The 24,080-nt window shown below is 34.9% G+C and overlaps 1 protein-coding gene across 2 annotated transcripts in view; it reads left to right on the top strand.

Moving 5' to 3' along the window:
• ALDH1A1 (aldehyde dehydrogenase 1 family member A1) overlaps positions 1-24,080 on the top strand; it is a 174,811-nt gene that overhangs the window by 36,695 nt on the left and 114,036 nt on the right. The window lies entirely within an intron of this gene.

The raw sequence follows: 24,080 nt of genomic DNA on the forward strand, positions 1-24,080 counted from the left end.
CATTTCTAGTCCCAATTGTTACCTAGTTCGTGTCCCCATCAAATATTTTCTGGACTATTTTAATAACTTCTATATTACACTCAGCAGCTAGTAAGAACAAATGACTTAAATGAATACAGTTTATCTTTCTTACACAACAAAATGCCTACATGTGGGTGACTGCTTCTACTGGTTCAGTACCTTCATGACACTTGGGATGATATCTCTGCCATTCTTTAGGCTTTTCACTTTGGTTGCTATATGGCCGCTGCAGTTCTAGTCATCACATCTGTGTTCCAAACAAAAGAAGGGGGGAAAGTCCATGTCAGCCACATCTGTTTCATTCTACCTCTGAAGATACCTGAGCTTTCCCCAAAGCCACCAGTAGACTTCTGCTCAAGTTTTATCATATCAGAGAAGATGATAAAGTATTTGGCTTGTAATACTGCCACTGTGAAGAAAAGAAGGGGCAATTAGTAAGGGAGGCAGGTAGACTGAATATTGGGAATAACTAACATGGCTGCCATGCTTCAGATGTAGTAGGTTTGTTACTAGTCTCTCCTAAGTCATACTCTATTCTGCTGGTCTAATCAGTTTTGAAATGAACAAATCCGATCACATTGCTTATTCACTTCCTGCAGCATGCACACAGTGCTTTGCCTTTCATTCATTATCATCTGTGACCGTCTGCCTTTCCAGTGTCATCTTTTGCTATTGAGTCCCTTTCATTTTGTACTATATCTGCTTTGATTCTTTCTCCTTCCTCTTAGTACAGACCTAGAATTTTGCCCACATTTTTAAGTTTTACCAGTCCTTATGCTGTAGTATTCAATGTTCCCTTTGCCTGGGATGTCCTTACATTCTACATTGTAGACCTGAAAACACCAGTCTTCAAGACACATTTGATTCTATGAAACCTAGTCCTGCTTTCTCCGTTTTTCCTTCCTTGGCTGTTTGAGTGGATACTGTGGTGTCTTGCCCAGATCTGTTCTTCAGGGTCAACACACACATCCATGCAGCTGGTGTGAATTTCTGCTGCTGGTGGTTCTCATCTGTATCCCAGGAAGTTTCACTCTTGGTTTTAGTACACCCCCTCCCTCAAGATGTTCCTTCTTTCCAGGTGGCCTACAGTCAGCAACTGATGAATGCAGAGACACAAGGCCCTGATGTTTTGATTCAGTCCAAGGAAGCTATAAAGCCTCATTCCAGCTCCACAGCTCCTTAGAAGGTGGATTAAAACTTTGGTTGCACCCACATATACCTTGTGGATTATGTTTACCTTCTGCCCAAATTGGCTTTCTCTACTTCTTCAAAAGTGTGTCTTTTGATAGTTCTCAATAAAATGTCTACATGAAAATTTCCATTCTGGATATATTTCCAGAAAACCCAATAAAAAATAGCTCTCTTTGCATTTGTGCCAAACTAAATATATTTTTTTGGACAATGGTGGCCATGTGGTGATATTTAGCATATTTATAAACTGACTACCTTCTGCAGTCAAGTTTGCTATGGAAGTCTGGACTCCCACCATACTAGAAGGATTTTATACATGTTGCATTTAAAATAGGAAGAAAGAGTTTCCAGAGAAGATGCTATTAGGAAGACTTGCCACTACCTCCCCCCCCCCCGAAAATAGAAACTTTAATATTTTTCCTTTTGTGTTATCAAAATGGCAATCATAAAAGCCACAACTCTACAGACACAAATGTCTGTATCAGAATGTATCAAACTTCTGTATATAGAAGACTTGCATTGCTTATTATTAGCATTGCCCCTCCATCCTGATCACATAAGCATAGGTCCAAGCCCTCCCCGCTACCACCACACACATAAATACTTTCCACATATACACACAGCAGTGTTCTTGACAGTGAGTAGGAGATACGGATAAAGTCTCAAATATAGACCGCCGATATTGGCTTCTTTTAGAAAAACAGCTTAAATTCTTTTGCTCGATATGCATACAAAATAAAACCCATTTGCTACCAATTCTGATACTGAAATAGAGTTTGATGCAAGATCTTAAAGGTAATCATATGTGAATGGTGTATGGCAGATGTTAGCTGCCTTTGTTTCTTTGCCTCTACTGAGATCCAACCATTTTTTTTATTGTTAAAAATCAGGATGTGGAATGATGAAAGCTAAGCCTCATGATAACTATTTGGGGGCTAAGATAAAGGAAAAGAAAGCAATAAAATATGAGTTTTATGCTACTGCTTTGATGCTCAGGCCAGATTCCTCAGAATGATACCTTTTTGGAAGAATGTGCCATGAATATTTGTCAGCAAAGACCTCCTCTGAAAGTTACTTCAATCTGGCTGTCTACATCTGGGAACAGGCACTAATGAGTCCATGAATAACTTTTTTGGCCTGCAGTCTCTTGGTGTCTGTTATACTTGGTCCATGTGTTAGCTAATAGTGTCAATAACAAAAAAGGACCACAAAGCCATGATAGAACATTATTCTGTTCAGGAAAACTTAGTAATTATTCAGTAATATATTATAGAAAAATAAAAATGGACTTTATACATTACAGGTATTTGTATATACAGGTTGACAAATCCATACAAGTAGCTAAATAACATGTTTCTGCTTTTCTAAACAAGTAACTTACAGGTTTATAACATCATGCAAATAGCCAACATCTTGGAATTTATCTTGAAGAGATCATTAGACAAGGGAATGAAAATGCATGTACAAAAAAGCTAACCATAGCATTGTTTATGACAGTGAAATTTTAAAATCACCTATCTTGCCTTCCATATAGCATTTTACATAAAGAACACTTTGCATCTATTAAAAATGATAGCACTAGCTCAATATTTATAACCGTGAAGATGTCCCTTTCATATTGCTGAGTAAAAAAGTAGACACCACGCCACATGCATAGGAAGAAATCATCTATATAAAATTATACATGCACCCAAACACATACTCATATATCCGTAAAGAGATGATATCTGGAGGCATGTTCTCATGTGTTCATGAAGAGATTTGGGAAGATATTTACCTTCACTTCATACTTTGCTGTGTTGAATTTTTTTTACAATGAGCATTTATTATTCTGTTAATAAAATGTTAATCTATTTTGATTTTTAAATCATGTTTCGATAAGTCAGAGTCTTTATCAGTACGTCCATTTCTGTACTTACAAAAGTTCTTTATTTATTTTTCCTTATTGTAATATTGCTTGTGTTGTTCTCATAGTTCAATGTTAAAACTGTTAACATTATTTGAATATACAAAGTTAGCCATATGCAGACCTTCTCAGGAAATAGTACTGACACACATAGATTCCCAGGAAGTGGTGCCGACACACAATGGATTCTGATGTGACTAGCCTCTATATTAAGAAGGAAAGTGTGGTCCCTGGACTCTAGCTTTCAAACCGATGGGAAAATACAAATGGGACCAACAACCCTGTCTTGTCATGCTTGTATAATAGACATGCTGGTATCAAAAGGAAATAGGGGATTAGGAATGTCGAAGTAAATAGAAGAGGAAAGATAGCATGGTCCTAGCTGATTGTCTTTGAGAACCTTATCTGTCTTTTCTGAACCTCTTTATTTTTCTCATTTGCAGTTTGTTGTGCTGACTAGAAAAATATATGTCAAATACTGACTCATAGGAGGGTCTCAATTAATGAAATCATTTATAATTGCTATTATTATTAATATTTTTGTTGCTGCTGCTGTATCAGGAAATGTAATATTGAAAAATCACATGGTAAGTTTTATCAATGTATTCATTTGAAATAATTCATTTAAGAAAAAAAAGTATTCTTATTCTACAACACAGGAAATTCTCATTTTCCCTTTTTTTTTTTGGAGAGGGCATCTTGCTCTGTTCCCAGGCTGGACTATAGTGGTACAATCTCAGCTAACTGCAACCTTCACCACCCAGGCTCAAGCAATTCTCCAGTTTCAGCATCCCAAGTAGCTGGGACTACAGGTGTGTACTACCATGCCTGGGTAATTTTTGCATTTTAGTAGAGATGGTGTTTAGCCATATTGGCCAGGCTGGTCTCAAACTCCAGACCTCAAGTGATCAGCCCACCTTGGCCTCCCAAAGTGCTGGGATTACAGGCATGAGCCACCACACCCAGCCACTGTTCTTAAAAATATAAAATATTGCCAAATTTTAATTTTTGTTATAAGGATTCAGCTCAAGAGTAAGAACTTGTTCTTTTATGCCACTTAACTAAGATGAAATAAAAGTTTTAATTTAACACTCCCTTCTTCATTCCTTGGAGACCCCAATTTTCCATTGTGGAAATCACACAAATAATTTTGCCTTGAGATAAACAACACTTGATTTGTGGCATATGCTCTACTGTGTTAAACTTTTACTTGGTGTCAATTTCTACAAACCACAAACATTTTCTTGCAAACATTATTTTTTATAATTTTTTTGATAAATATATTTATTTTGATAAATTTCGCATTAGTAGTGTGAAAAATTACCAATGAACATTGCACACATTGAAAGTGAAGGCGAAAATGATAACAGGGAGTTCACTGAACATTCATTTACATTTTAAATAATAAACAAATGCATAATGTCATTTTTAAAAAGTGAAGGCAGTACTAATAAATTTCTCTTTAATTTTTCATGTATGTATGTTTAGGCTTGTCAAGTAAATCATAATCACATGTGTTGGTTTGTGATGCTCTTTATTAGCTTAATATACTCTGTATCTTATACGTCGGTCCATAGCAAAGAGAATAACAATTCTATTCTATTTTATAATAGTATTGGAAAGAATAAAATGCTTAGGAATAAACATAAATAAGCAGGTGAAGAACTTACACATCAAAAACTGTAAAACATTGCTAAAAGAAATTAAGAAACAAATAAATGGCAAGACATCTCATGTTCATGGATCAAAATCCCAATGGTGTTTTTGCAGAAATAGAAAAATCCATCCTAAAACTAACATGAAATCACAAGGGACCCTGAAGAGCTAAAACACTTGAAACAGAAGAATGAAGTTGAGTCTCACATTTCCTGCTTTCAAAAAGTACACAAACCTATGCTAGTCAAAACAGTGTAGTAGTGGCATAAAGACTGATGTAGAATGTAATAGTAGAGAGAGTCTTGAAATAAACTCTCACATATATGGTCAAATGATTTTTGACAAGAATGTCAAGATTATTCAATGGATAAAAGAGAGTTGTTTTAGCAAATGGTGCTGAGAAAACTGGACATACAAAAGAATAAATTTAGAACCTTAACTTATACCATATACAAAAATTAAAATTTAAACGTAACAGCTAAAACTATAAAAATTTTATAAGAAAACATATGTAAAAATTTTTATGGCAGTTGTTTTAATAATGAATTATTGGATGTGACACCAAAAACACAGGGAACAAAGAAAAGAAATAGATCAATTGGTCCTTCGCCAATATTTACAAGCTCTTTTGTATTAAGGACACTCTCAACAGAGTAAAAGGGCAACCCAGACAGTGGGAGAAAATACTTTCAAATCATAATCTGATAAGAAATTCACATCCAGAATATAAAAAGAACTCCTAACAACTCAATAACAACAACAACACAAAAACTTGACTTAACAATGGACAAAGACCTGAATAAGCATTTCTAGAAAGAAGATATACAAATGGTTTAATAGGCCCATAAAAAAAATACTCAACACTAATCAGGGAAACACAAATCTAAATTACAATAATGAGATATTGCTTTATACCCATTAAGATTGCTATTAAAAATCAAAACAAAACAAAACAAAAAAGACAGAAAATAAATGGTGTTGGCAAGGGTATGGAAAAACTGGAACTTTTGCCCATTCCTGATGGGTTGTAAAATGATGCAGCTACTGTTCCTCAAAAAAAAAACATTGAATTATATGCAATTGACAAGACTCTCTCTCCCTGACCTAACTTTAGTTAGTCTCTCTTCAGCCCTCTTTCTAACTAGCTCCCATCTTTGGGGACCTGTCTTAGGCCTGCCCAGTCCAACTATAACAAGAGTCCTTCTAAATACCTTTAGAGAGAATCCCCCACCCTTGATATCTGATCACCCTTGGGATCTGATCAAGTTCCTCACCCCTCACATTTGATATCCGATTACCACAGTCTGGCTTCAGCAAGAATTCTGATAAGTCAGGTTAGAAAGAACCACCTTTCTTTCATGTGTCCTCTTAGTAATTTTCTATCTACTGATTCAGTCACTTTGCTGATAGTCTCTGAATCTCCAGCTATCCTTTCTGTAGTCTCTCTTCCCTACTGCGATAGGCTTGCCACCTATCACAACAGTCTGAAGTTTTCCTTACCATTTTAATAAGTGTCAGAATGATTTTTTTCTTTAACATGATTCAACAATTTTACTTCTGGGCATGTATCCTAAAGAATTGAAAGCAGGATTTGAACAGATATTTGTATACCCATGTTCAAGAAATCTGAATGCTTATTGAAGGAAAAATGGATAAACAGAATATGGTATTCATATGCCATGAAATATTATTTGACCTTCAAAAGGAAGAAAATTCTGACACATGCTACAACATGAATGAAATTTCAAGACACTATGCTAAGTGAAAAAGCCAATCACAGGACAAATATCATATGATTCCACTTATATAAGGTCTCTAGAGTAGTCAAATTCATGGAGACAAAAAGTAGAATGATGGTTGCCAGAAGCTGGGTGCCAGTGCAAATGGGAAGTTATTGTTTACTGGGTACAGTCCTTCAGTTTGAGAAACGTGAAGAAAGTTCTAGAAATGAGTGGTGATGCCTATATAACTATGTGAGTGTACTTAATACCACTTTAATGCCACTGCCCTGTACACTTAAAAATTGTTAAAATGGTAAATTTTATGGTAAGTATACATTACCACAATTTGAAAATGACTGAAACTCAACTGAAAAAAACTTTAATTCTGCACACATTGAGCTTCCTTTTCAGTTTATAACATCTAATACAGTTCCACATTACATATTATATGTTTCTCATTCAGCTGTTGCTATGGAATAACTAGAAAAACTATCTCCTCTTGTTGATTGTGAAAACATTTCTTTGTAGCTTAATCCTTTGTCCATATATTACTGCTAAACATTTTAGAGCTGAGTAAACCCAGACTCTTTTTTTAATCCTTTATTTTCAAATGGTGGCATTAGAATATTTGAAATTTTCTTAAATGAATATAAAAGCTGCTCTTCTTTTGCAAAGACAATTAAAAAAGAAAATAATTGACCCTAGGAGTACTTGCAGTTCCTATACTAATAAGTCTGAATTTCACTTGAAAATATAGTGAATTCATTTAGAAGGCTGGAAACGAACTCAAGAACATATATAATTCATCTGTTCTAAGAAGGACTCACTCATTCCAGGAAGAGATGGTCCATTATGATTTTATTTTTTCTAAGACTCTAGAGCCTATCATACTTCTTAAAAATAATATTCCAGTTTCAAATTGCCTGTGTTTACCATGTGCTCTCTATAAAATTTATGCTTTTTCTTCTTCCTAGTTAGGAAATAGTACAGTCTGTTGACATAAAGCATGTTTCCATAAAAGAAATTTGCTCATATCTACTAGGAGAATCAAGCTTTTTTTAAGAAGTCAGGTTTACTAAATTTGTGATTTTCACTAACATATTAATGTTTTGAAGTAAGCAGGGGTAAACTTTTTCTCAGTTAAAGAGAATCATTATCAATATATGAAAATGTAAGGAAGGGAGGAAAAAGCTTAAATCCTGAAAATCCTCAAATAGCCTGCTGTTCACCTAGTTAGCTGTTTGGTGAAACTAAGAGTGCACATGAAGACTCTCCAAAAACAGTTACTCTTGTGGTTTAAAAATTGCAAAGTGGTGATTAAGAAGTCTATACTCAGCATCAGATTTTATTATTTTGAAGAAACTGTTCTGTTAAAAATGAAGGCCCTCTTTGAGTTACATTTTGGAGGAGAAATCATGAGCCCAGGGTAAAAAGCTGCAAAGGGTGAAACTGCCTCTGGAGATTTAACTGTGTTGAAATTTTTATTAAAACTTTAAATTTTTTATGTTAATACTCTGCTTACAAGGAAGGATATACTTTTAATGGCCTGCCTTTGCCCTGTTTCCCCACCCCAACCACCAATAAGCCTTTCGATGCACCTTTTTGCAAAACTGTAGAATTCTCAGCATTACATACATTATCTCATTTAAGCCTTAGTAAAACCTGTTTATGTTCAGTATAATTATGCCCTGTTTTTAAAGAACAGTTGGCTGTAGTCCAATGGTATATTTGCAAGAATATATTCGTCAAACGATTTCCCCAAATGCTAACATTTCTTTTCATCTTAGCTTTATCATTTTCCTTCTCTAAACTTTTACAGTTAAGTAGCTGACATGCCACCCTGTTACTTCTGTGTCAGAGTATATTTCCTAAAAATGAACACATTCTCTCATATAACCATAGTATAATGATGAAAATCAGAACATTAACACTGATAAAATAATACTATTTTCTTCAATTTGCCTAATAATGTTCTTTATAGCAGAAGCACATTGTATTTAGTTGTCATATTTCTGTAAACTCCTTCAATCTAGAATAGTTCTGAAACTTAGCCTTTGTCTCTCATAACTTTGACTCTTCAAAAGGGTACAAGCTAATTCTTTGTTAGATTGCCATTAAATGTGGTTTTGTCTGCTGTTTCTTCATGACTAGGTTCAGATTGTGCATTTTTGTCAGGAAAATCCAATGGTAGCAGGTAGCACTACACAAAGATACACAACAAATTAAAGTTGGGTCCAGGATTTGAATTTCAGCAGGAATCCCAAGACTATATTCTCAACCTCCACTTATAACAATGCAAACAATTATGAATTTCTCCTAAAGTATCTTTAACAAAGTTAATGGTTTCTATAAATATCATTGAAGATTGCCTCTGCCACATGATAGAATGTAAGAGCAGGGAAATCAAATAGTATCATAGTATAGACCCATTATAAAATGCACGTGTTTATTATCTATTATGTGGGAAATGCAATTCAAAAATTTGGACTAATGGAAAACTTTATCTGAATCTATTTTGTATGTCTTGTGTCCCCAGTTATATGGTTCCTCACTTTACTTGCTTATTTGGCTTCTGATTTGGTTTCTGCCTTAAAGATTTGTTACATAATATGAAAATATCAGTTTTATTCTATAGTATTTCCATTTACATTTTCTAAAGAACATAATAAAAACCAAATTAAATTCCAGAAATTCAACTCCTGAAAGCCTTGCTCGTATGTGGCAGTTTCTATATAATACCCTGCTTTCCTAATTATTTCAAAATTTGACAGGTTAAAAACTAGTAGCATGAGCCAACATTAATCATAAGAGCCCTAAAGAGAAACCTGAGTATTTTCAAATTCTATGCACCTTGGGCTAATTTTTCTAGTGTCATCATTACCATGTTAATTGAAACTTAAAGCAATAATCAATTAATACTGTAAATTAATGTTTGGTCATGAGTATTCTTTTTCTTTTTTATTTCTTTTCTTCTTTACTTGAGACAGGATTTCACTTTCTCACACAGGCTGGAGTGCAGTGGTGCAATTGTAGCTCACTGCAGCTTTGAACTCTTTGGCCTTCTGAGTAGCTAGGACTACAGGTATGCACCACCACATCCAGCTATTTTTTTTTTCATTTTTATTTTTTGTAGAGATGGAATCTCTCTTTGTTGCCTAGGCTGGTCTCTCTTTGTTGCCCAGGCTGGTCTCAAATCCCTGGCTTCAAGTGATACTCCTGCCTCAGCCTCCCCAAAGTGCTGGGATTATGGGCATCCACCCAGCCATGTGTATTGTTAAATGCAAACATATTCCACAAATAGAGAAATAAATTTATGCTAGATATCCTCTATCATAAAATTTAAGTTTGTATACTCTTAAAGTATTATGATTGACTTGACTGGTAAAAGTAAGAAGTTCCTGAAAATAAGCACAGCATCTTGATATAAAGTGGTATTGCAGCAGAAAGAATAAATAAGGAAATTATCTACTTCTGACTATAACAGTAGTATAAGAATAGTACTGTATCTCAGATCCTACTATACACTTTCTGGACCTTATCCTGGAAAATCCATGGAGCCCACTGAGAAGTAAGTAAGGACTGATATATAATGGCATGTGTCTATTTTATTTACTCCATTGTTTTTAAAGAGGAGGGCTTGGCTCATTATAAGGTCATGACAAGTGCCTTTAAAAAGCAAACGAAAACAGAATGGAAAGTATCTCAAGGTGTCAGATGTAGTAAATGTAAATATTAATGTAAAATTTGGTTTTAGTGTGTCTCCTCTTGTGTGCACTATGGAAAGGGAAAATAATTTCTTTACTATGACATAATCCAGAGAATTTGAAAGCTGCTGGTTTAATAAGTTTTCATTTCAAACCGATTCTTTGCTGCTATTTCCCACCAGAAACAAATGTAATGTATTTTATTATTTATTCATTGTCTCTTTTTTCTGCCCATACTATATATTTTTAGGTCCATTTTCACCATCCTTCCACCCTAGGCAATACACAAAGATAAAGGCTTCACTAGGAATGGTCTTCTCCACGCCTAGCTTTCTCATTAATATTAAAGCAGTTTCAGGCAATGTGGCAGTTATTTATTTTAGCTGTTAGAATTCTTCCTTCCATTGGTAATGATCTTAAATCTTTTCCTGTCTGATGAAATTTTCCTAAACAAACTGTTGATATTTCTAATTTGCTCGCTGTTATATACTGAGTTCCTACCACGTAGTATAGGCTCTTTAGTTATTTGCTAAATAAATAAATGAATAAAGACCTACCAACAAGAGTGATCCTACCTACCAGTATACACGAGTTTCCTAAAATATCCCTCACTACTAAATTGTTAAATGTTTAATCTGATTCTCACAGGACTAAAAGCATCATCCCGAGACTGTCTAATTTAAGAGGTAAGGTAGATAGAAGAATCTCTTCGTGATTGCAAATATGATAAGATGGGCTGCACATTAAATCAGGCTAGCAAACATGTTTTGTTTGACCCACACATTTTAATTTATGTTCTATATTTTGGTATTATTAATTCTCTTGTAAAATTCAACTGATTTTGAAAGATCGTAAGGTCTGACATTAAGTCCACCATTGGCTGGAGACAGGGTGGCTAATTTATTAGATAAATCATGAGTGTGAATCTTCCCTTTTTGTTTGTCTCCACTACTAGGTTGTAAGTTCCCCATAATCCTCATATCATTTTGATTATTCAGAATTCAAGATATATGCGTGTGAATACATAAATTCCGAATGGACCAGAATTAGGTTTCCAGAACAGTTTTCAGGATGGCTTAAATAGGCATAGGGTTTATTTTTCTGTCTTCTTTCTCACTGCATCTAGAGTTTGTCCCACAGAAATCTTATCTAAACTCATGGCCTTAGCTATCATCCCTACCATAAAGCAAAATCTCCAACTCTACCCTGTCTCCTGGATTCTAATCAGATACCTCTAACTGTCCCTCAACTCAGACTCTCTGAGTCAAAAATTTGATCTGTTATCTTACCAAAACATGCTTCCCAACTGACTGCCCCAATATATATATATTTTTTCTTTTGAGACAGAGTCGCACTCTGTGGCACAGGCTAGAACACAGTGGCACAATCTTGGCTCACAGCAACCTCCACCTCCTGGGTTCAAGCAAGTCTCCTGTCTCAGCCTCCCAAGTAGCTGGGATTACAGGGGCCTGCCACCATGCCCAGCTAATTTTTTTTTAAGTAGAGACAAGGTTTCACCATGTTGGCTAGGCTTGTTTTGAACTCCTGACCTCAAGGGACCCACCTGCCTCAGCCCCCCGAAGTTCTAGGATTTACAGGCACGAGCCACCGCACTGGCCTGCCCCAGTGGTTTTTTATCACTGTCACCATCCTCCCATGCACATAATCTTGAAGTCTCAGCAATTTTAGGTTCTTTCTTCCTTATCAGCAACATTCAGTGAGTTAGCAAGTCTAGTTTATTCGTTCTTCAAAATATTGAATTTATCTTTTTTTTTTTTTTTTTTTGAGACGGAGTTTTGCTCTTGTTACCCAGGCTGGAGTGCAATGGCGTGATCTCGGCTCACTGCAACCTCCACCTCCTGGGTTCAGGCAATTCTCCTGCCTCAGCCTCCTAAGTAGCTGGGATTACAGGCACGCACCACCATGCCCAGCTAATTTTTTGTATTTTTAGTAGAGATGGGGTTTCACCATGTTGACCAGGATGGCCTCGATCTCTTGACCTCGTGATCCACCTGCCTCAGCCTCCCAAAGTGCTGGGATTACAGGCTTGAGCCACCGCACCCGGCTGAATTTATCATTTTATCCTCATCTCCTTCCTCTCTCCAAGAGCAAGTTTTATCATCTTGATAAAAGGACAATTATTATTCCTGCCTCAAACTTCTTGTCTTTCGCTGTAGATTTATTTATAATTTTAACAAATATTTATCAGATGTCCACTATTTATTTATTAAATATCCTATCTTAGAAGTTTGGAATATAATTTTAACAAATATTTATCAGATGTCCACTATTTATTTATTAAATATCCTATCTTAGAAGTTTGGGATACACCAATAAACAAAAGCAACAGAGCCCCTACCCTCCTCAAACATATAGCCAGTTAGTAATACAAGCAAACAGAAAAATATGTATATAATAATATAATATCAGGTAGTAATAAATTATATTTTTAAAAAGCAGAGTAAGGGAATAGGGAATGGTGGATTAGAGAGGTACAACTTTATTTTTTAATAATCACACCTCTTTTAAACATTTAAATTTGCATGCCCTTAAGAGAAATGTATTGCATACATTTTCCCAGATTAAACTTCCTGAAACATTTGACCATATGCCACTGCTCTATTCGTCTGTACAATCATTTATCTATAAAATAAATGGGATAAAATCCAAAACACTTAGTGCAAGTTTGCTTAATCTGGCCCAAGGTACTCTTTCTTGCTTTTAGTCTATAAAGACAAATCTCTGGCAGTATTGACTATTTTCCTGTTTATTATGCTTTTACACTTGATTTATTAAAACCCTCTCTCCTTTGGAGATTCTTCTCTAACCATAATAATCTCTCTGTTCTAAACCATTTAGTATGGGACAGAATCTACCACCTTGTAATTAACTGTTTCCTTGTGGCAATTATATATTTTATCTTTCCAGTTGAATGACACACTTTTGAAAAATGACTGTCTAATATTACCTTGTACTATTCTCAGTACTGACCCTTCTCAGTGTTACAAAATTGTTGACATATAAACACAACCTAGCATCCTCTGTCCTTTTCCTTTGGTGACATTAAGCCTATATCTGGGATAGAATCATTACTTGAATTGCCTACATATGCCATTCATTTCCCCACTTCAAAGCAGCGTATCATTATAATTCAAATAGATCTTACATCATCTTGTTAGAATGAAATACTTTAACAGAATGCTAGCGTTTCACACTTGCCACAAGGGGGAGCAGCTGTTCTTTTCCAGGAACCAGACTGACGCCATAGTTTCATTCCCCAGCAATTCACATCCCAACATTTTATTCTCTCCCATATTATTTCCATACACTTTTTTATTTGCTTTTTTCTCCTGAATATATTTACCACAGCTAAAGGGTCATTCCTTCTTCTCTTTAAACATAAATTTTTATTTTAGTTTGCCAGATTTTATCCCTCTAACCCCTTATTCTTTAATTTCTATTCATATTCTTAATTTATTTATTTTAAATTGAACTCAATATCTAAAATGGTACCGGTACTTTTTGGGAAATATTTATTGTTGGAAATAATCATTGAAGAAGATACTAGAAAAAATAATTTTCCAATGAATATCTGACATTCATTAACAGGTAACATATTTTTGTTTCTCAGTTTGCTCATAGTGTTCAGTGAAGGTAGATATTTAACAACTGCCAAATAGGAAATGTCCTTAATTAGACGTAGGAATTCCAATATTGTACATATATACCATTCTAGAGCTAGCAGGACTATTAGAAAAAATCTGGACCAACATCTTCTAGTTTACAAATAAGGACAGTAAGTCCCAGAAGGTCAAATGACTAAGTTACTTCAAAGGCTCATTCTGGTCCACTGGTCTTTCTATTAAGTTCCACTGTGTCGTTTGCAATATTAGTATAGAAAATGGCCTGTAGTTTCAACATACAGCTAGAATAGTTATTTCCACAAGTCTGTCAATATCATACTAAAGATTATTATAAAAATAATATTTCGGGTTCTGAATAATACATCTTGTGTTCACACAGTAGTAAATATTACCTTGCAGTTGTTATGGTTAACCAAGCAGATCTGTGTGTGCCAATTTGGAGGCTCGGGTGGGGTGAAAAAGGCAAGTTAAATAAAAATAGAGAAATAATGAAAATATTAGTACTAGGTAGTATGATTTTCCTTATGTTAAAAAAAAAGCTATATAAATGTATAAATGCATGAATAAAGTTCTGTAACAGTACACAGTGGGAATTGTGAATCATGACACTCCGGATAGAGAGAGAGAGAAGGTGAAATGCCTTCTAGAAGGTGCTAAAACTGGCCCCATGGGATTCACTCCAGCCAGTGTGTCACCCCAACACTCCCAGAAGCTAGACCACTGTCTGAGCTACTATGTGACCGTTGTCATAAAGATGTTTTAGAATAAGGTGTTGGTGCCGGAAATGGAGAGAGGTGGCTGGTACTGGGTTCTGAATATCATACAGTATTCTAATGCTGTGTCTACCTTCATAACGTTTGAGTTTTAACAACAAATATGCATACATTTTGAGTTTATGAACAACTAAAAGGCAATAATTAAAATTAGAAAATTCACCATTAGAATTACTAACAGAAAGATGTTACTTATATAAAAGGCTGTTTAACTTGAAATCAAGACATCTATTATTTTCCCACAGAAAATAGAGTCAGTAATTAACCAGCATAGTAATAAGAGCTCAAAATTTAGTTCTATAGTAGTTCTGTATTGAATAATAGCTAACAAAGAGTAGAAATGTTTTACAGAAGCACTTAAAACAGTCTTGTAAAATATTTCCTGATAGATCAATTACATTAAATCTGATATTCACCACAGTGAATATCTTCAAGAGATAAAGGCATTTAGGCTTTATTATTGTTGTTTAAGTTCAGGCTGTGAAGGTTTTCTCTCATGACAATGGCCAAGCCCTGGAAAGCTATGTCTAGGCAGCTATCTAGAGACTTCTTACAATATCTTTTTATGTACACTAACTTACCATCATCTTTGCTCATTAAAAGTGTAATTATATTATTTTCTTTTATATAAACTTAGCTCCATAGTTTCTCTTTTCTAAAATTAGAATATAAAAAAAAATTTTTGAATTCAAATACCTGTTCTTTGTTTTTTATATGATTTTGGTATATTTTATTAAAGGGAAACCTTTAGCAACTCAACCTCACCCGTCCCCCATGCCTCACATTGCTATAAAGGAAATGGAACTTCAGTCTCTATTCCCCAACACAGAACACTATCAGAACAAACACTTCTGGCTCCTTCCTCTACCTCACCATTTCTCCCTTGGATAGTGAAATAGCTTGCCTTTTGGTAAATTCAATAAGAATCTGGCATTCACTGGTGATAACTTCCTCTATTGGGGCAGATAATTGGTGTTAAAGTTCTTGTTCATGAATAGCCCTGCATCTTGTCTATTTCTCTTTCTCCTGGAGTAGTCCATCATCAGTGAAATATGCTTTCCTACTCCAGCTCTTCTGTATCCATTTGATACCTGACCATAGAGGATTCCTGCCATTCTCTAGTTTATTCACCTTATGTTGGGAGAGAGAGAATCCCAGTGAGGAGAGGTCTTCATACCCAATATTTTCAGAATAATCCTGATCCTGGACTTTCATCTTTATTTATCTCTTAGGTTGGTTCTAAATTTTTTAATAACCCATAGGAGAAGATGTATATGTAATTAGAATTCTTCTTTAAATGCCAGGATTGTATATCCAAATGTCTAATATGTATCTTCTCTTGGATATTTAAAAATAAATTCAAAATTGGTACATCCACACTTAACTCATAATCTTCTCCCCAGGGTGAAAATCAATAAGCAAAACACTGGTCCTCCTTCAAGCATCCCCTAACTCAGTGGATGATATTGCTTTCTCTCTGGTTGCGTGAGCCAGAAATCACAAGCCTTCTCTAACCTCTTTTCTCCTTCATTTCACATAACCAATTTATCACTAAATCTTTTATTTTTCCTCTTAAACAAACCTCAGACCAGCCACTTTTCTCCATCACTACCACAACACTTCATTCTAAAGCATCTTCATGACAGTGGCCATAGTAGGTCAGATAGTGGTCTGGTCCTTAGGGGTGTGGGTGTGACCCACTGGCTGGGGTAAATCCTATGGGCCAGGCAGGGAAAGAGTCACTGGCCAGCCATGATACACAACATGAAACTGGACAACTAAGGACTCATAAATTAAACAAAGACTACAAATTGGAGATTGAAAGTATTACAAAAGGATATGAATGATTTGTATGCCAAAATATTAGATAATCTAGGTTAAGTAAATAAATTCCTAGAAACATACAAGCTATTAAGACTGAATCATGAAGAAAAAGAAAATTTGAACAGACATATGACTAGTAAGGAGATTGAATCAGTAATCAGAATTCTCCAACAAAGAAAAACCCAGCACTAGATGTCTTTACTGATGCATTCTACTGTACATTTAAAGAAGAATTAACACCAGTTCTCTTCAAATGCTTCCAGAAACTGAAGAGGAAGGAACACTTTCAGACTCATTATATGAGGCTAACATGATCCTGATAACAAAACCAGACAAAGACGCTGTAAGAAAATTACAGAGCAATAGCCCTGATGAACACTTGTGCAGAAATTCTCAACAAAATATAGCCAGGCATGGAAGCGCCCCTGTAGTCCCAGCTACTTGGGCTGAGGCAGCAGAATCGCTTGAATCCCGGAGGTAGAGGTTGCAGTGAGCCAAGATTGTGCCACTGCACTCCAGCCTGGAAACAGAGGGAGACTCCGTCTCAAAAAAAAAAAAAAAAAAAAAAAAAAAAAATTAGCAAACTGAATTCAATGGCTTAGGTAAAGGATTGTACACTGCAATAATTTGGTTTGTTTATCCCTTCCAAATTTCAGATCGAAGTTTAATCACCAGTGTTGGAGGTGAATCCTAGTTGGGAGGTCTTTGGGTCATGGGGGTGGATTCTTCATGAATGGTTTAATACCATCTTTGTGGTAATGAATGAATTCTTGCTCTACTAGTTCCCACAAGAGCTGATTGTTAAAAAGAGCCTGATACCTCTTTCTCCTCTCTATCATGCCTCCTTTCTGGCCATGAGATCTCTGCACATGCTTGCTTCCTTTCACCTTTTTCTATGAGTAGAAGCAGCTTGAACCCCTCATTAGAAACAGATGCCAGCACTATGCATTTTACACAGCCTTCCAAACCCTAAGCCAAATTTTCTTTGTAAATTACCTAGCCTCAAATATTTCTTTATAGCAACACAAATGTACTAAGACATACACCATGACCAATTAGAATTTATCCCTGGAATGAAACAATATTTCAATATACAAAAATCAAACAATGTAATCTACCACATGAATGGAATGACAGATAAAAACTTAATAATCATCTTGATTGCTATAGAAAATGCACTTGACAAGATTCAACATGCTTTTCATTAAAAATAAAAAACTACTCAATAAACTAGGAATAAAAAGCAAACTACCTCAACATAATAATGGTCATATATAAAAAGCCTATAGCCAGTGTTGTACTTACTGGTGGAAGACTGAAGGTGTTTCCTCTAAGATCAGAAAGAAGACAAGAATGTCCGATTTTGCCACTTCTGTTTAACATAGTTCTAGAAGTCCTAGCCAGAGCAATTAGGCAAGAAAAAGAAATCAAAGGCAACCAATTGGAAAGGAAAAAGTAAAATTATCTCTGTTCACTGGTATGATTTTGCATGTAGAAAACCCTAAAGATTCCACCAAAAAGAAACTGTTAGAACTAATGAATGAAATCAGCTCAGTGGCAGGATACAAAATTGACATGCAAAAATTAGTTGTGTTTCTGTACACTAACAAAGAACAACCTGAAAAGGACATTTTTAAAAATTCAGTTTACAATAGCACCAAAAAAAGAGAGAAATACTTAGGACAAAACCTAACAATGAGGTGAAAGATTTGACTTATATGGTGAAAGCCACAAAATGTGGCTGAAAGAAATTAAAAAGGACACAAATAAATGGAAAGACAGCTCATGTTCATGGATTGGAATATTTGATATTATTAAGATGTCAATACTACCCAAACTAATCCACAGGTTTAGTGTAATCTCTATCGAAATCCCAATGGTATTGTTTGCATAAATAGAAAAATCCATCCTGAAATTCATTTGAGATTAAAGGGACCTAAATAGACAAAGCAGTATTGAAGAGAACAAAATTGGAGATCCCACACTTCCTGCTTTCCCAACTTATTACAGAGCTACAGTAATCAAAACAGTATGGTACTATTTAGCATAAGAAAGATATATAAGTCAATGGAATCAAACAGAAAGTCCAGAAATAAACTGTTGAATAGATAGTCAAATGATTTTAGACCAGCATGCCAGGACAATTCAGTGAGGAAAGGACAGTCTTTTTAGCAAATGGTGTTGGAAAAACTGAATATTCACATGCAAAAGAATGAACTTGGATACTTACCTTATATCATATATCAAAATTCAAAATGGATCAAAGAACCTAAATGGAAGAAATGAAAACAAAATTCTGCCAGGTGCAGTGGCTTACACCTGTAATCCCAGCACTTTGGGAAGCCAAGGTGGGCAGATCACAAGGTCAGGAGTTCTAGACCAGCCTGACCAACATCGTGAAACCCCATCTCTACTAAAAATACAAAAAAAAAAAAATTAGCCAATGTGGTGGCATGCATATGTAATCCCAACTACTCAGGAGGCTGAGGCAGGAGAATTGCTTGAACCCAGGAGGCAGAGGTTGCAGTGAACCAAGATCGCACCATTGCACTCTAGCCTGAGTGACAGAGCGAGACTTTGTCAAACAAACAAACAAACAAAAATAATAAATTTCTTAGAAGGAAACATAGCGGAAAACTTTATGAGACTGGATTTGGCATGATTTCTTGTGTATGATATAAAAATATCAGGATACAAAAGAAAAAATTGATAAATTATACTATATTATTAATAACTTCTGTGCATCAAAGGACACCATCAACAGAGTGAAAATGTAACCTACAGAATGAGAAAAAATATTTGCAAATCACATATCTGACAAGGAGTAAATATCAAAAATACACAAAAGGCTCCTACACCTCAACATCAAAAAAAAAAAACAATTAAAAAATGAGCAGAGAAACTGAAGACATTTCTTCAAAGAAGATAAGCAAGTGGCCAATAAGCACATGAAAATGCTCAACATCACTAATCACTAATGAAATTCAGATCAAAACTACAGTAAGATACCACCTGAAACATCTTCATCTCTCACCTGAACTACTGCCTCATTGCTTCATAATCAATCTACTAATTGTTCAATGAGTTCACCATGTTATAGCAGGAGGCATCTTTTCCACACCAAAGATGGCATTCTATTACTTTTTCACAAAGACAAAACTCCTAGAGCAGCCTCTAGCAGGGATCTGCAAACTTTCTCTAAAAATGATAACTATTATTAGGTTGCAGTGAGCCATAGGGTCTCTGTTGCAACTGTTCAACACAGCTATCATAATAAAAAAGCGGCCAGAGGTAATATGCAGACAAATCAGTTTTATTAAGCAATGGAAATGTCTCTTAGCAGAGAGGGAGCTGGAGAGGGGACAGGATGGGCAGGTCATCTTCCCCTGAAGTCAGGTCATCTCTTCCATAGTCTGGCTGTCTCTTCCCTGAAGTCTGGCCATCTCTTCCCTAAAGTCCAGATGTCTCCTTGAAGTCCAGCCATCTCCCCCTCTACTGACTGAATCTGGGGTCTTTACAGGCACAGAAAGAGGCTGGGGTGGGCTGTAGGTAGTTTTGGAAAAGACAACATTCAATGGATAGAAAGGCATTAGTCAGAAAGAATCAATTAGGAGAGGGTGAGCAAACAGAAATAGAAGTTCTCACTTTTGGCCACAGTTTTTGTTTTTTAGTTTAAAGGTAGGGTGTCACTGGACACACACCCCTGTCTGCCTAGAATTTCTCTGCCTCCTGCCTCTATTAACATATTATAAACAAGAAATTACAGCTAAAGGCTAGATAGATCATAAGTTAATAATCTGGGTGCTATAAAATAAGAGCAGCATTCTGCTGACTTTTGGTATAAAGTATATAACACAAATATGTGAACATATATATATAATTGAGGATATCTATTTAGTCAAAAATGGATGTTTAATTTTGTCAAATGCCTTTAGAGATTATTATACATCTTCTTATATTTATTAACATTTATTCCAAAAATGAAGCACTTTTGCATTCCAAGAGTACACCACATCTGATTGTGATATATTAATGGTATAATATTCTATTTGCTAATATTTTATTTAAGATGTTGACATCCATATTAATGTTATTATCCTATAATTTCCGTTTTTAATTATTAATTTTAAAAATAATTGTTAATCTTAGTCTATAAAACAAATTTGAACATTTTTCTTTTCTATGCTCTGAAACTGTTTAAATATCACTAGTATTTTCTTTTTATTAATATTGGTGAAATTTTTCTGTAAGCATTGCTTTAGCTGCATCTTGTAAATTCTGGTATATGATGTCTTAGTTATTGTTTTTAGCAATGCTGAAATTTTGTTTGTACTTCCCTTTTGACTCATTATTTAACATTTAATTATTTAAATGCTTTCTAGTTAGTTGAACTGTGTTCAGGGAATATTATTTGCATCGTCTATTCTTCAGAATGTAATGAGTTCTTTTATGTGATCTAATAGAAGACCAATTTGGGTGAACGTTTTCACAAACACTTAAAATTCAGATATATTTTTTGTTATTGCGGTACCTATTTAATCTTTATTATAAATTGTAGACTTCTTAAGCATTATGGTGTTTTCTTCTTAATCTTGTTAAATAACTTTTAGGTGGAATTATACCTTGCAGTGTTATCAATCTACTAGTGTTATCAACAATGTGACCCTTTGCTATTTTTTCCTGGAAATATATTGTCCATCCTTTCATTTTAAACTTTCTGAATTACTTTTTTAAAGCCATATCTGGCAATACAACGTGGAGTTTTTTTTCTGTTTTGTGAACCAATCTAAATATTTGCCTTTAATAAGTTAAAAATAAGTCCATTTATATATTGTGATAACTTAGATATTTTGTCTGGGTTCTAACATTTTATATTATATTGACTATTAACATATATATGATATATTTCTTTTGCTCATTTTTGGCAGTCCTAATATTTTGGAAGATTTTCATTTTTTTCTTTTCTTTATGTTTTGAAGTTTTTTTAATTTTTGTCTTTAGATCTCGATTCATATGTCACATTTCCAAAAAGGGCTCATCTAACCTAGCCATGACTCTCAATGCCATGACTCTCTACCATTTATTCTTTTTACGTTTTCTTATATTATAGTAAGTATCTGAAGTTATCTCATTGGTTATTCATTTAATAATTTATTGGTTCCGACTGGGCGCGGCGGCTCATGCCTGTGATCCCAGCACTTTGGGAGGCCAACGCAGGCAGATCACGAGGTCAAGAGTTAAAGACCAGCCTGGCCAACATAGTGAAACCCCGTCTCTACTAAAAATACAAAAATTAGGCAGACATGGTGGTGGGCGCTTATAATCCCAGCTACTCGGGAGGCTGAGGCAGGAGAAGCGCTTGAACCCCGGAGACGGAGGTTGCCGTGAATGGAGATCGTGGCCACTGCACTCCAGCCTAGCCACAGAGCGAGACCCCATCTCTCTCTCTCTCTCTCTCTCTCTCTCTCTCTCTCTCTCTCTCTCTCTAAATATATATATATATATATATATGTTCCTTTCTACTATAAGTTTCTTTTTTTTTTTTTTGAGACGGAGTTTCGCTCGTTACTCAGGCTGGAGTGCGATGGCACGATCTCGGCTCACCGCAACCTCCGCCTCCTGGGTTCAGGCAATTCTCCTGCCTCAGCCTCCTGAGTAGCTGGGATTACAGGCACGCGCCACCATGCCCAGCTAATTTTTTGTATTAGTAGAGACGGGGTTTCACCATGTTGACCAGGATGGTCTCGCTCTCTTGACCTCGTGATCCACCCACCTCAGCCTCTCAAAGTGCTGGGATTACAGGCTTGAGCCACCGCGCCTGGCCTATAAGTTTCTTTTTATTAGAACCTCTCTCTCTCTCACTCACTCTTGCTTTGACTCTTCACGGTATAATTAGAGCTTGCAACAGTATGCACTGGGTAACAGAAGATAGTTAATAAATATTATGACTGTTAATTGAAGCTGCTTTTTAAATTTCTTTTAGCATACTTTTCCTAGTAGTGTCTCAGTCATTTTAGGCACTCAGTAAGGATTTGTTACCACTGAATTGAAACTGCAAAGACTATAACCTTATGTAAAATGTAAAATATGATTATGGTAATGATAGCTAATACTCATGGAGAATTTACCATATGCAAGGCACTGCTCTAAGTTCTACACATTTATTAACTCATTAATCCTCACAATAACTGAGTCACAGAATGGTTAAGTGACTTTTCCAAAGTCACAAGGCTGGTATTAAATTAGAAATTGTAAAGGCTATAACCACACTGAAGATGAGAAATGTCTGAAATAACATCATCTTAAAAGAAGATTAATAATACATGAAAGTATTTTTGTTACTATTGTATCTTATTTATAATTCTTATCTCCTGTGTTATATTTTAAGCTTTCTTGAAAGCAAGCATTTTTAAAGTTCTCATAGTGCCTAGAATGGTGCTAAGTTAACAGTAACCAGAAAAGTAGCTTATCTTTTCATGGCACTTACTTTGTACCAGACTTAGTGCTTTAAATGTACTAGCTCATTTAATTCTTACAAGAGCAGGTACTATTATTTTTCCTATTTACATATAATAAGTTAAAGCACAAAGAGATTCAATAACTTTCCTGAGGTTACACAGCTTGTAAATGGCAAAAGCAAAATTTGAAGCCAGCCTACCTGATCCAAGGTTAGTGCTTTTAATCATTATTCTGTCCTCTAAGTGCTTGTGACTGGTTAAAGACTCCAATGATAACATATTTCATTATAGATTTATATGATGCTAGGCATGATTTTTCCACATGCTTATCTATCTACGTCCTAGATTTATATTTTTGGATAAGCCATATAAAAACAAATTTGAGGTAATAGTGAATCATACGAGGTGCATTAGGAAGTACATTTACAAACATTTACAATTCTCAGAGACTATGAGTTTTCTTTAGATAACATTGTTCATTTAAGTAAGGTCAAATTTTAAAATGGTTTTGAGAATCACAGCAATGCTTTGCACTTATTCAATATTGTTTTTTAACTGTTCTCCTCTAATACAATGTATACAGGATTTTACTAAAAATAACCACAAATTTGGAAACATTAATATATTGAAGGCATACTTGCCAAAATAAACATCCCAAATTAGATCCAGCTATTTTACCAAACATCATTATAATTCCTCTTCAGAAGTATTATTGTTTAAACCACTACAATTTTTTTATTTCCTACAGAACATTAATTTCGTATTTCAAAAAAAGCAAATAAGAGATGATTAAGTGCAAATCTCATTAAGACAAAACTTGTAATTTTGCCCGTATGCCTGACTACAGCTACATTAAAAAACAACAACAACAGAAAACGTTTTCCAAAGAAACAGAAACAAGTGTTTAAAAACAATAACCACAATTACATACTACTATTGAGACAAGCATATTTACAATGAGGCAAAAATACATAGTAGCCACCAATATATATATTTCATTGTTTGTGACTTACTGGATTACCACAAATAGATCTATTAATATGGCATTGGACTCACATAAGAAACTAGTACTACTCTTTAAAATTAAATGAAAAGATTATTTTTTATCCATATATATTGCATATGTAGTATTATACATAATATTTATATACACATAGGTTACATGTAGTATTTCAGATCAAT

This window comes from Aotus nancymaae, unplaced genomic scaffold, assembly GCF_030222135.1.
Source record: "Aotus nancymaae isolate 86718 unplaced genomic scaffold, 86718_ANA_hifiasm-v0.15.2.pri h1tg000041l, whole genome shotgun sequence".
In the NCBI taxonomy this organism is placed as follows: Eukaryota; Metazoa; Chordata; class Mammalia; order Primates; family Aotidae; genus Aotus; species Aotus nancymaae.